Source organism: Ranitomeya imitator, chromosome 5, assembly GCF_032444005.1.
Source record: "Ranitomeya imitator isolate aRanImi1 chromosome 5, aRanImi1.pri, whole genome shotgun sequence".
Lineage (NCBI taxonomy): Eukaryota > Metazoa > Chordata > Amphibia > Anura > Dendrobatidae > Ranitomeya > Ranitomeya imitator.
The window spans coordinates 583677616-583691557 of NC_091286.1; positions in this window are offsets into that span (position 1 = coordinate 583677616).

Consider the following 13942-nt stretch of genomic DNA (forward strand, 5'->3'; position numbering starts at 1 on the left):
GTTGTGTTATTATTGTGGCGACGCTTCTCATGTTATTTCAGTCTGCCCTCAGCGTACAAAGAAGATCGCTAGTTCATTTACCATCAGTACTGTACAACCTAAATTTCTGTTATCTGTGTCCTTGATCTGCTCATTGTCATCATTTTCTGTCATGGCGTTTGTGGATTCAGGCGCCGCCTTGAACTTAATGGACTTTGAGTTTGCCAGGTGTTGTGGTTTTCCCTTGCAGCCTTTGCAGAACTCTATTCCTTTAAGGGGCATCGATGCTACACCTTTGGCTAAAAATAAGCCCCAGTTTTGGACACAGGTGACCATGCGCATGGCGCCAGCCCATCAGGAAGATTGTCGATTTCTGGTGTTGCATAACTTGCATGATGCTATCGTGCTGGGTTTTCCGTGGTTGCAGGTACATAATCCTGTGTTGGATTGGAAGTCTATGTCTGTGACTAGTTGGGGTTGTCAGGGGGTTCATAATGATGTTCCCTTGATGTCAATCTCCTTTTCTTCTTCTTCTGAAATTCCAGAGTTTTTGTCTGATTTTCAGGATGTATTTGATGAGCCCAAGTCCAGTTCCCTTCCACCGCACAGGGGCTGTGATTGTGCTATTGACTTGATTCCAGGCTGTAAGTTTCCTAAGGACCGACTTTTCAATCTGTCTGTGCCTGAACATACCACCATGCGGAGTTATATTAAGGAGTCTTTGGAGAAAGGGCATATTCGGCCATCTTCTTCACCGCTGGGAGCAGGATTTTTTTTTGTTGCTAAGAAGGATGGCTCCTTGAGACCCTGTCTTGATTATCGCCTCTTGAATAAGATCATGGTCAAGTTTCAATACCCTTTACCTTTGCTTTCTGATTTGTTTGCTAGGATTAAGGGGGCTAGTTGATTTACTAAGATTGACCTTCGGGGGGCATATAATCTTGTTCGTATTAAGCAGGGTGATGAATGGAAAACTGCATTTAATACGCCCGAAGGCCATTTTGAATATCTAGTGATGCCATTCGGGCTCTCTAATGCTCCATCTGTTTTTCAGTCCTTCATGCATGATATCTTCCGGACTTATCTTGATAAATTCTTGATTGTATATTTGGATGATATTTTGATTTTTTCCGATGATTGGGAGTCTCATGTGCAACAGGTCAGGATGGTATTTCAGATCCTTCGTGACAATGCTTTGTTTGTGAAGGGGTCTAAGTGTCTCTTTGGGGTGCAGAAGGTTTCTTTTTTGGGCTTCATTTTTTCTCCCTCATCTATGGAGATGGATCCGGTTAAGGTTCAGGTCATTCATGATTGGATTCAACCCACATCCGTGAAGAGCCTTCAGAAATTTTTGGGTTTTGCAAATTTTTATCGCCGTTTCATTGCTAACTTCTCCAGCGTGGTTAAACCCTTGACCGATTTGACTAAGAAAGGCGCTGATGTGGCGAATTGGTCCTCTGTGGCTGTCTCTGCCTTTCAGGAGCTTAAACGCCGATTTACTTCTGCTCCGGTGTTGCGCCAACCGGATGTTTCGCTTCCGTTTCAGGTTGAGATTGACGCTTCTGAGATTGGGGCAGGGGCCGTTTTGTCTCAGAGGGATTCTGTTGGTTCCGTGTTGAAGCCGTGTGCCTTCTTTTCCCGTAAGTTTTCGCCTGCTGAACGCAATTATGATGTCGGCAATTGGGAGTTGTTGGCTATGAAGTGGGCGTTTGAGGAGTGGCGACATTGGCTTGAGGGAGCTAAGCACCGTATTGTGGTCTTGACCGATCATAACATAGTAACATAGTAACATAGTTAGTAAGGCCGAAAAAAGACATTTGTCCATCCAGTTCAGCCTATATTCCATCATAATAAATCCCCAGATCTACGTCCTTCTACAGAACCTAATAATTGTATGATACAATATTGTTCTGCTCCAGGAAGACATCCAGGCCTCTCTTGAACCCCTCGACTGAGTTCGCCATCACCACCTCCTCAGGCAAGCAATTCCAGATTCTCACTGCCCTAACAGTAAAGAATCCTCTTCTATGTTGGTGGAAAAACCTTCTCTCCTCCAGACGCAAAGATTGCCCCCTTGTGCCCGTCACCTTCCTTGGTATAAACAGATCATCAGCGAGATATTTGTATTGTCCCCTTATATACTTATACATGGTTATTAGATCGCCCCTCAGTCGTCTTTTTTCTAGACTAAATAAACCTAATTTCGCTAATCTATCTGGGTATTGTAGTTCTCCCATCCCCTTTATTAATTTTGTTGCCCTCCTTTGTACTCTCTCTAGTTCCATTATATCCTTCCTGAGCACCGGTGCCCAAAACTGGACACAGTACTCCATGTGCGGTCTAACTAGGGATTTGTACAGAGGCAGTATAATGCTCTCATCATGTGTATCCAGACCTCTTTTAAGAATCTGATTTACCTCGCGTCTGCCAAACGGCTGAACCCTAGACAGGCTCGATGGTCCTTATTTTTTTCCCGTTTTGATTTTGTGGTTTCGTATCTTCCGGGTTCTAAGAATATTAAGGCTGATGCCCTCTCTAGGAGTTTTTTGCCTGATTCTCCTGAGGTCCTTGAACCGGTCGGCATTCTGAAAGAAGGGGTGGTTCTTTCTGCCATTTCCCCTCATTTACAACGGGTCCTTCAGGAATTTCAGGCTGACAGACCTGACCGCTGTCCAGAGTGATTTCTGAGGTTCACTGTTCTGTGTTGGCTGGTCATCCTGGTATTTTTGGTACCAGAGATTTGGTTGGTAGGTCCTTTTGGTGGCCTTCTTTGTCACGTGATGTGCGTTCTTTTGTGCAGTCCTGTGGGACTTGTGCGCGGGCCAAGCCTTGTTGTTCCCGTGCTAGTGGGTTGCTTTTGCCATTGCCGGTCCCTGAGAGGCCCTGGACACATATTTCTATGGATTTTATTTCGGATCTTCCGGTTTCCCAGAAGATGTCTGTTATCTGGGTTGTTTGTGACCGGTTCTCTAGGATGGTTCATTTGGTGCCTTTGCCTAAATTGCCTTCCTCTTCAGATTTGGTTCCATTGTTTTTTCAGCATGTGGTCCGTTTGCATGGTATTCCGGAGAATATTGTGACCGACAGAGGTTCCCAGTTTGTTTCTAGGTTTTGGCGGGCCTTTTGTGCTAGCCTGGGCATTGATTTGTCGTTTTCTTCTGTATTTCATCCTCAGACAAATGGCCAGACCGAACGAACTAATCAGACTTTGGAGACTTATTTGAGATGCTTTGTGTCTGCTGATCAGGATGTATGGGTGGCCTTTTTGCCATTGGCCGAGTTTGCCCTTAATAATCGGGCTAGTTCAGCTACTTTGGTTTTGCCTTTCTTTTGTAATTTTGGTTTTCATCCTCGTTTTTCTTCTGGGCAGGTTGAGCCTTCTGACTGTCCTGGTGTGGATTCTGTGGTTGACAGGTTGTAGCAGATTTGGGCTCATGTGGTGGACAATTTGGTGTTGTCTCAGGAGGAGGCTCAACGTTTTGCTAACCGTCGTCGGTGTGCTGGTTCTCAGCTTCGGGTTGGGGATCTGGTCTGGTTGTCTTCCCGTCATGTTCCTATGAAGGTTTCTTCCCCTAAGTTTAAGCCTCAGTTTATTGGTCCTTATAGGATTTCTGAGATTATTAATCCGGTGTCTTTTCGATTGGCGCTTCCGGCCTCTTTTGCTATCCATAATGTCTTCCATAGATCTTTATTGCGGAAATATGTGGTGCCCGTTGTTCCCTCTGTTGATCCTCCGGCCCCTGTGTTGGTTGATGGAGAGTTGGAGTATGTGGTTGAGAAGATTTTGGATTCTCGTTTTTCGTGGCGGAGGCTTCAGTACCTTGTCAAATGGAAGGGTTATGGCCAGGAGGATAATTCTTGGGTTTTTGCCTCTGATGTCCATGCTGCTGATTTGGTCTGTGCCTTTCATCTGGCTCGTCCTGATCGTCCTGGGGCCTCTGGTGAGGGTTCAGTGACCCCTCCTCAAGTGGGGGGTACTGTTGTGAATTCTGCTTTTGGGCTCCCTCCGGTGGTTGTAGGTGGTAATGCTGTTGTCCCTGAAGGGCAGTCTTGGTCAGATGTTTCTGCTGATTGCAGTTCTGACTGGGGTATTTAGGTGTGCAGGATTCATTAGTCCTTGCCAGTTGTCCATGGTTCTTGGAGGAGTAGGTTCTCTGTCTGGTTCCTCTTGCCTTGCTGCTAATTCAGCAAAGATAAGTGTTTGGTTTTTTTTTCCTGTGGCACACATGCTGTGTGCTAATAATTTTGTGCTATTCATTTGTTTCTTGTCCAGCTTAGATTGTGTCAGTGTTTTCTCAGTCTAGTGGGATTCTCAGGAGTTGCAGATATACGCTCCACATCTTTGGTTAGATGGTGGAACTTTTTGTATCATCTGCTGTGGATATTTTTTGAAGGGTTTTTTACTGACCGCTTAGTATTCTGTCCTATCCTTTCCTATTTAGCTAGAAGTGGCCTCTTTTGCTAAATCCTGTTTCCTGCCTGCGTGTGTCTTTCCTCTATTACTCACAGTCAATATTTGTGGGGGGCTGCCTATCCTTTGGGGTTCTGCTCTGAGGCAAGGTAGAATTCCTATTTCCATCTATAGGGGTATTTAGTCCTCCGGCTGTGTCGAGGTGTCTAGGGTTTGTTAGGTACACCCCACGGCTACTTCTAGTTGCGGTGTTAAGTTCAGGATTTGCAGTCAGTATAGGTTCCACCAACTCCAGAGAAAGTTCCATGCGGCTCCAAGGCCACCAGATCATAACACACGTAGTATGTAACACAGCCTTGTAGTATATAACACAGCCCACGTAGTATATAACACAGCCACGTAGTATATTGCATGGCCCATGTAGCATATAGCACAGCCATGTAGGATACAGCACAGCCACGTAGCATCTTGCACAGCCACGTAGTATATAGCACAGTCATGTAATATATAACAGCCCACGTAGCGTATAACACAGCCCACATAGTATATAGCACATCCACATAGTATATAGCACAGCCACGTATTATATAACACAGCCACATAGTGTATAGCACAGCCACATAGTGTATAGCACAGCCACATAGTATATAGCACAGCCACGTAGTATATTGCACAGCCCACGTAGTATATAACACAGCCCACGTAGTATATGGCACAGCCCACATAGTATATAGCACAGCTCATGCAGTATATAGCACTGCAGACACAGTATATAACACAGCCCACATAGTATATAACAGCCATGTAGCATATAGCAGTGTGGGCACCATATCCCTGTTAAAAAAAATAATTAAAATAAAAAATAGTTATATACTCACCTTCCGGCGGCCCCCGGATCCAGCCCAGGCCTTTAGCGATGTTCCCCCCAGGTCCGTTCCCAGTGATGCTTTGCGGCAATAACCCGTGATGATGTAGCGGTCTCGCGAGACTGCTACGTTATCTGGTGTCATTACCGCAAAGCATTACTGGGACCGAAGCATCGCGAGGAGCGTGAAAAGCTCCCGGGGATGCCAGAAGGTGAGAATATCATGATTTTTTAAATTTTATTATTTTTAACATTATATCTTTTTACTATTGATGCTGCATATGCAGCATCAATAGTAAAAAGTGAAGCGGTGTTTAAATCCCGCCCCAATATTGCTGATTGGTCGCAGCCGGCCGGGCGCGACCAATCAGCAACACGGGCTTTCCGTTACAGACAAACAGGGGGAAATGGACCTTAGACGATTATATATATAGATTGTAGGTTTTGTGCCCCATCCTTTTCCAGTTTCTGGTATACTGTGCCCCATCCTGGTATAATGTGCACCTTTCTGGTACATTTTCTGTTATACTGCGCCCCATCCTAGTAAAATGTGCTCCATCCTAGTCCATTTCTTGGTATACTGCACCCCATCCTGGTATACTGTGCCCCATTCTCATATTATATGCACAATCCTGGTTTATTTCATGGTACAGTGTGCACCATCCTGGTATAACGTGCATCTTACTAGTACATTTCCTGTTATACTGAGCCCCATCCTGGTAAAATATGCCCTTTCCTTGTTCATTTCCTGGTATGCTGTGCCTCATCGTGGTTCATTTCCTGATATACTATGACCCATCAAGAAAAATAAATGGATTGTTCCAGCTTCTGGTAAAAATCAAAAATGTATTCAAATATTTAAAAGATCATGGCAGGATTTGGTTCACACAGACGTATGTGGCGACGCGTTTCAAACACTCGAAAGAGTCCTTTCGCAAAGCTACATACTAAAAATCACATTGGAGCTTTATACAAAATGGGGCCAATAGGGGGGGGGGATCAATTATAATCACGTGACCGTGTCCAATAATTAAGAATACATGCATGAATTAAAATAAAAACGAAAATACAAAACAAAAAAAAGAAAAAACTTGATGACAAAAGCAATATAAAACAAGAGTACATAATTATGCACATTATTTATACATTAATAATGAAACATGATTTTTCTGTGGGCATTGAGACCCGCAGGATGTCAAGTTCATAGGCAGTATACTATGCCCCATCCTGGAATACTGCAGCATATCTTGGTATAGTGTGCCCCATCGTGGTCCATTTCTTGGTATACAATGCCCCATCCCTGACATACTGTGCCCCATTGTGGTCCATTTCCTGGTATACAATGCCCCATCCTGACATATTGTGCCCAATCGTGGTCCATTTCCTGGTATACTGTGCCCCATTCCGGTAAACTGTGCTCTGTTCTGTTATCCAATGCATTAAAAAAACAATATTACTCAGCTCCCTCTGCTTCCATTGAACACGGAGGGATTTAATTTCTAACGTGGTCACTTGACCGGGGTTCTGCTCTTCTGGCACTTAGGAGGTCTGTATATGAAGTCCGAAAACTATTCTAGGAAAATTTGTTTTTCAAGAGTCAAAAAGTGCACCTTCCCTCCTGAGTCTTGACGTGTGGCTACTGGCAGTACTGTACAGCCACATGTGGGGTATTGCCATGCTCTGCAGAAATTCTGTGACAAAATTTTGTTCCATTTTAACACATTTTACAGCGAGAAAATGTAAAATCTGAGGTTAAAACAAATTTTTGGTTGAAAAAAAATTTCCATTTTTACTTCATTGCCCAATGGTATAAAATTCTGTGACACACCTGTGACATTAATATGATCACTGGACACTTAGATGAATTCATTGAGAAGTGGAGTTTGTAAAATGGGGTCACTTATGGGGAGGTTTGCTGTGCTGGCACCTCAAGGACTTTGTAAACAGTAGTTTTCCATCACATATGAGGTACTACTGTACTCAGTAGAAATTTCACAACAAATTCTATAGTTCATTCAATCCTGTTATCCTTGTGAAAATAAAAAATGGGGGGCAAAAGCAACATTTTGTGGGAAAAATATATTTTTTAATTTTCACACCTCAACGTTATAAAATTCTGAGAAGCACTTTTGGGTTCAAGGTGCTCACCACACCTCTAAATAAATTCCTTAGCAAGTGTAGTTTAAAAAGTAGGGTAAATTGTTGGGGGCGTTTATAGTTTATGCACATCAGGGGCTCTGCAAACTAGCATCCTCTATCTATTCCAGCCAATTCAGGGATAGGAAAAAAAGGGTGGTTATTAATGGAGCACACTCGGACTGGGTCGCGGTTAGCAGTGGGGTACCACAGGGGTCAGTATTAGGCCCGCTTCTTTTTAACATATTTATTAAATACCTAGTAGGGGGCATTCAGAGTAGAATTTCAATATTTGCAGATGACACTAAACTCTGCAGGGTAATCAATACAGAGGAGGACAATTTTATATTACAGGATGATTTATGTAAACTAGAAGCTTGGGTTGATAAATGTCAAATGAGCTATAATGGGTATAAATGTAAGGTCAGGCTCTTGGGTAGAAGTAATAAGATGAATAATTATGTGCTTAATTGTAAAACGCTGGGCAAAACTGTCACTGAAAAAGGCATGGGTGTATGGGTGGATGACAAACTCACATTTAGTGGCCAGTGTCAGGCAGCTGCTACAAAGGCAAATAAAATAATGGGATGCATTAAAAGAGGCATAGATGCTCATGAGGACCAACACTCCATACAATCTATTTTTAGCTCAATACTCTTGTGATGACTTATTGTAAAAAGTACCGTATTTTTCGGACTATAAGACGCACCGGACCATAAGATGCACCCCAAATTTGGGGTGAAAATTGCAGAAAAAAAAGATTTTTTATAAGATGGGGGTCCGTCTTATTGTCCGAATTTACAGTATCTTACCTGAGGGCTGGCGGTGGCAGAGCAGGGTCACAGGAGGCAAGGTGTCGGCAGAGGTGGGGTGATGCTGGGATGAGGAGGTGCTGGGATGAGGAGGTGCTGGGATGAGGAGGTGCTGGGATCAGGAGGTGCTGGGATCAAGAGGTGCTGGGATCAGGAGGTGCTGGGATCAGGAGGTGCTGGGATCAGGAGGTGCTGGGATCAGGAGGTGCAGTGAGAGGTATGGCGTGAGAGGGGTCCCAGGCTTACCGTGCAGGCAATGCAGGCTTACCGTGGCGGCAGAGGTGCGGTGGCAGAGGTGCGGTGGCAGAGGTGCAGCGGCAGAGGAGGCGCAGTAAGCAGGGTCCCTTTCCTCGGTATGGTGATGCAGCAGCCCGGTAAGCAGCAGAGCCGGGTGAATCCTGTTGTTATCGGTGGGCGCGGCCATCTTCCTGAGGCCGCGCGTGTGCAGATAAAGCGCTCTGCTTCCCAGGGCTTCAGGAAAATGGCCGCGGGAGGCCGCGCGTGCGCAGATGGAGATCGCGGCGGCCATTTTCCTGAAGCCCCAGGAAGCAGAGCGCTCCATCTGTGCATGCGCGGCCTCAGGAAAATGGCCGCCACCACCGATAACAACAGGATTCACCCGGCTCTGCTGCATACCGGGCTGCTGCATCACCTCACCGGAGAAAGGGACCCCGCTTACTGCGCCTCCTCTGCCGCCACACGTCTGCCACCGCACCTCTGCCGCTGCACCTCTGCCACCGCACCTCTGCTGCCACGGTAAGCCTGCATTGCGACTATTAGACGCACCCCCCATTTTCCCCCATTTTTTGGGGGGGAAAAAGTGCGTCTTGTAGTCCGAAAAATACGGTATATATCAAACTAGCAGCAATTTCATCTGGTCATAAATAGACCTAGAATATACAAATATATGTGCAGTGCTAAAGTGCATAGTGCTAGTCTGGATCTCATAATAATTAAATGTACACATCAATAGGTACTATTAATAGCATGCTAAATAAAGTGCGGACATTTGGTGAACAGAAAATAGTGAAGTCATAACCTGTAGGTGAAGTCCTTACTATAAGTCATCTCAAGAATATTGAGCTAAAAATAGATTGTATGGAGTGTTGGTCATTATATGCTAAATATTTATGTGTAGGGATATATACCAATCTATGTGGAGCATGTTACTTATAAATACTGGTGGAATTGTACCTCAATATTTATTCTGTAGGTGGAGCATCTGCTATTATTTTCCCCTAGTTTTATACCCTTTTATTTGTGTTTTTTCTGAATTCTTTAATAAAATTTGAACATGGTTTTCTAAGATATGTGGCATAGACTTCTTTTCATGTAGGTTTTTGCTACTATGTTACTATGTATGTATTTCTGCACTCCAAAAGTCAAAATGTGACCTTTCCCTTGCGAGTGCTGCCATGTTCCCAAACAGTAGTTTTCTCGGTCTCCCATGACAGCGCTACGGAGAGAGGGGATCCTCCCTTCAGGGACAGGAAACCTACAGATAAAAGGGCGGTACCTCTCCCTTGCATCAGTTGGTTTCCTGTCCCTGATGGGGAACCTCTTTTCGGTGGTACCTGTAAGAAGACGCTGTATCATAGGACCGGGACCGGACAGTCGGGTTCCGGCAGCGAGAAGGCTCCTGCCGCGGCTCGTCCAGCGCCCGAAGCCGCCATCGCTCTAACCGAGGGGTTCTTCAGGGTGTGCGGAGGGAGAATCGCCGCCACTCTCAGGAGAGGAAGGGGCACTGAGACACCCGGAGCTCCTGTGCTGACAAGCGCACGCTCCGGGTGTACAAAGATGGCCACCGCTCCAGAAATGCGGCAGAACTTCCGGGTCATCTCCACGCGCATGCACGGTAGCTTTTTTCTCCCCGAAGGATGTGACGTAGGAGCCGGAAGTGCGATGAACGCCGGGAGTAGCGCCAGATTCAAATAGGGAGATAGTGCACACATAGTTGTCGCACTAACTCCCTGGAAACATGGAGGACAGCAATCTGCAACAAGAACCGGAACCGCAGCCGAGGCAGCAGCACCATAGGAAGACAGACCCTAAGAGTACCAGGAGAAGTGGGTCCAGTAGTCATTCCACGCAGCGCAGCAGATCTGCTGCAGTGACCAACTCTTCTCCTCAAGAGTTTCTTCTACCAGACCCGGGCCCTCCTCCAGAACCGGTACCTACGTCCATGTCTGAATGGTGAGTGACCTCCGAGAAAGTTCATATTTTATAATGGGGTTCCTTCTTCTCCCTTAATAGGGAAAGAAGAGGTTAGAGAAAAAGAAAAATAAATCCTGCCCCACCTGTAACAAAGCTTTGCCGGTAGCCTGAAACAAAAAGCTTTGTAAATCATGTATTCAACGGTTATTATGTGAAAAGACCCCCGATTTTGCATCTGAGCTAAAAATGATAATTAGATCTGAGGTTCAGAATGCAATACATCTGTCAAAAAAGTGAAGGTTAAGAAAAAAGAAACGTTATATTCCCACTCTGACCAGTCTTCATCTGAGGACGTGGATTCTAACAAATCTAATTCCTCCTTATCTTCCTCCGATGAAGATTCGGGCCGTCATTGCTTCCCACTGGAGGAGGTGGATACTCTAGTTAAAGCAGTTAGAGCTACTATGAGGGTTGAGGATCCCAAACCTGATAGAACGGCTCAAGATATAATGTTCGGTGGTCTGGGACAGAAAAAGCGGAGAACATTTCTACTAAATTCCAATGTCCAGACACTGATTAAAAAAGAGTGGGAGAAACCTGATAGGAGAAATTCCTCAGTACCCTCGCTTAAAAGGAAGTATCCTTTCGAAGACGAGGTTTCTACTTCCTGGGACAAGGACATGTCGCGGTGGCCAAGGCCTCGAAAAAATTTGCGGTCCCGTTTGAGGATATGGGTACCCTTAAATACCCTTTAGACAAAAAAGCGGATACTTTTCTTAAGGGGGCATGGGAATCGGCTGGGGGTAGCTTGAGACCTGCGGTTGCTGCGACATGCACGTCCAGATCTTTAATGGTGTGGATTGACCAATTAGAAAACCAGATTAAAGAAGGGTCACCCAGGAATAAGATGCTGGATTCAATCCCTGTAATTAGAGCAGCAGCGGTGTTCCTAGCGGATTCCTCATCGGACTCCGTGTGCTTAACATTCAAGGCCGCTGCCCTCTCCAACGCAGCCAGAAGAACTTTATGGCTTAAAAGTTGGCCTGGGGATCTCCAAACGAAACTTAAATTATGTTCTATTCCATGTGAGGGGAATTTCTTGTTTGGGGAGACCTTGGATGACATCCTCCAGAAAGCTGGAGATAAAAAGAAAGGTTTTCCAAATCTGGGACCAGCTCCATTCAGACAGTCCTTTCGGAACCGGAGATTTTTTCGGCGAAGACCCCCCAGAGAGCAGAATAAATGGGAGGAAGGAAGAAGAAGAGATAGGGGTTACCTTTTTGGCAACACTTCCCGTGACAAAAAACCCTCTAAATGACATTCTCCCTACGGTGGGGGGGAAGACTCACCTCATTCACTCCGGTCTAAAAATAGATTTTCTTTCTTTACCCCCCTCCCCCCCCCCCGAAATTACGTAGTGACAAAAACAAGGTCTTCGGCAGCAGAGCAAGCTGCACTAGAAAAGGAAATTATTTCCCTATTACAGAAATCTGTAATTCAGGAGATCTCCCCTCAAGAAATAGAGGAAGGTTTTTTCTCCCCACTTTTTCTAGTACAAAAACCCGATGGATCTGTTTGGACGATAATAAATCTAAAAAACCTGAACAAATACATAAAAAATAAAAAATTCAAAATGGAAACAATAAAATCTACCATAAAAATCCTTTTCCCGAATTGCTACATGGTCGTGATAGACCTAACCGACGCATACTACCATGTGCCCATCCACAAACAATCCCAAAAATTTCTCAGGATGGCGGTCTCCATAGAGGGACAAATAAGAAATTTCCAATACAGGGCCCTCCCGTTTGGGATCTCAATTGCTCTGCGAATATTCACAAAAATAGTAGCGGAAATGATGGCCCACATAAGGGAACAAAATATATTAATAGTCCCTTACTTGGACGATTTCCTTATTGCAAGCGACTCGGCTCAAAGTTGCAGGGAACAGCGGGACCGAGTGATGACTATTCTGATGAACTTGGGTTGGCTCATAAATATAAAAAAAATCAAAGTTGGAACCCTGTCAAATACAGGAGTTTCTGGGACTAACATTAGACTCCCAGGTTCAAGAATGCCGACTCCCAGGTTCCAAAAAGGACAATATATTGACCATGATAGCACGAACTCTACACAACCACTCTAAGGAGGGCAATGTCACTACTGGGCTCTATCTCTTCATGTCTGCCAACGATACCTTTCGCACAATTCCACACAAGGGAGCTTCAATGGCATATATTGGAGTGGCAGTCAATACTTAAAAACAATTTAAAGGTCGTATCATTCAAAATTCCTCAGTTATTCATTCCCTTCTTTGGTGGGGAAAGAACCAAAATCTTTCAAAGGGAATTCCTTGGGTACCAAAAATATCTCGGGTGATAACAACCGATGCGAGTCCCAGAGAGTGGGGGGCTCACATGGGAAACAGAGTGGCTCAGGGAAACTGGACAGTTCAGGAACTATCAGCATCCTCAAACCAAAAAGAACTTTGGGCGGTGCATCGTGCTCTTCTATTTTTTCTAACTTACATTCGAGGACATCATGTCCGAATTTTTTCGGACAACAAAGTGACAGTAGCATATATAAATCACCAGGGAGGAACAAGGTCTCGGTCACTGATGAGTTCCTCCGCCAAAATTATCAGTCTTGCAGAGGAAAATCTACTATCCCTCTCTGCGCTACATATTCAGGGATCAAACAACGAGAAAGCAGATTACTTGAGTCAAACCCAGTTGAAACAAGGCGAGTGGGCCCTAAATCAATCTATCTACAACCATATTACAGAAATGTTGGGAACTCCAACAATAGACTTATTCGCCAATTCTAAAAACAAAAAAGTTAACAAATTTTGCTCACTAAACCCGGAAGGGAATCCCCAGGCTCTAGATGCTTTTTTGATCCCATGGACCCACAAACTAACATATGCTTTTCCTCCAATTGTTCTGATCCCGGCAGTCATTTGGAAAGTCAGAGAGGACAAAACAAAAATGATCCTTATAGCCCCATTCTGGCAAAAAAGGACATGGTTTTCCTGGCTAAGGATGCTATCGGTCTCAGACCCATGGATCCTACTGAATATACCAGACCTGCTACAGCAAGGACCGATCTTCCACCCACAAGAGTCGAACTTACATTTGACAGCCTGGATTTTGAACGGAGACTATTAAAAGAAAGGGGGTTTTCGGACAACTTAGTAGCCACGTTGTTAAAAAGTAGAAAACCTATTACTACTAAAATATATGGGAAAACATGGAGAAAATTTTATCTGTCTCCAAGGTAAAAGTCCAGGATGGGCCTTCAATTGATAAAATACTTGAGTTACTACAAAAAGGTCTGGAACAGGGGTTGGCGGTCAGTAATCTTAAAGTACAAATAGCAACTCTGGGAGCACTCTATAATCAAAATATTGCGGCCAATCCATGGGTAATAAGATTTATTAAGGCGGTAACAAGATCAAAACCTTTAATTACTCAAAAAATGCCCTCGTGGGACCTAAATTTAGTCTTCTCTGTGCTAACGGGTCCTCCATTTGAACCCATAGATACAATTTCCATAAAAACACTATCACTTAAGACTATTCTAGTA